Here is a 242-nt window from a genome sequence, read left to right as displayed (position 1 = left end):
CGCCACGTCGCGTTGGGGGGGGGGGGGTGACCTGCGAACGCGTTTGAAAAGGCGTCTGCTTACTGTCTCCTTAAGCAAGGATGAATGAGAAGGAATCGTTTCTTGATACAAGATACATAATACTTTGATGCCGATTCTTCATCAGAATTATGTGTTAAATACCATCATACCACCATACATATCTGTATATACAAACGTATGTAATTATATAATTACCCATGACATAATAGTAATGGCAATAA

The sequence above is a fragment of the Penaeus monodon genome, chromosome 22, assembly GCF_015228065.2.
Source record: "Penaeus monodon isolate SGIC_2016 chromosome 22, NSTDA_Pmon_1, whole genome shotgun sequence".
Taxonomy (NCBI): domain Eukaryota; kingdom Metazoa; phylum Arthropoda; class Malacostraca; order Decapoda; family Penaeidae; genus Penaeus; species Penaeus monodon.
This window is presented reverse-complemented; position numbering follows the sequence as displayed.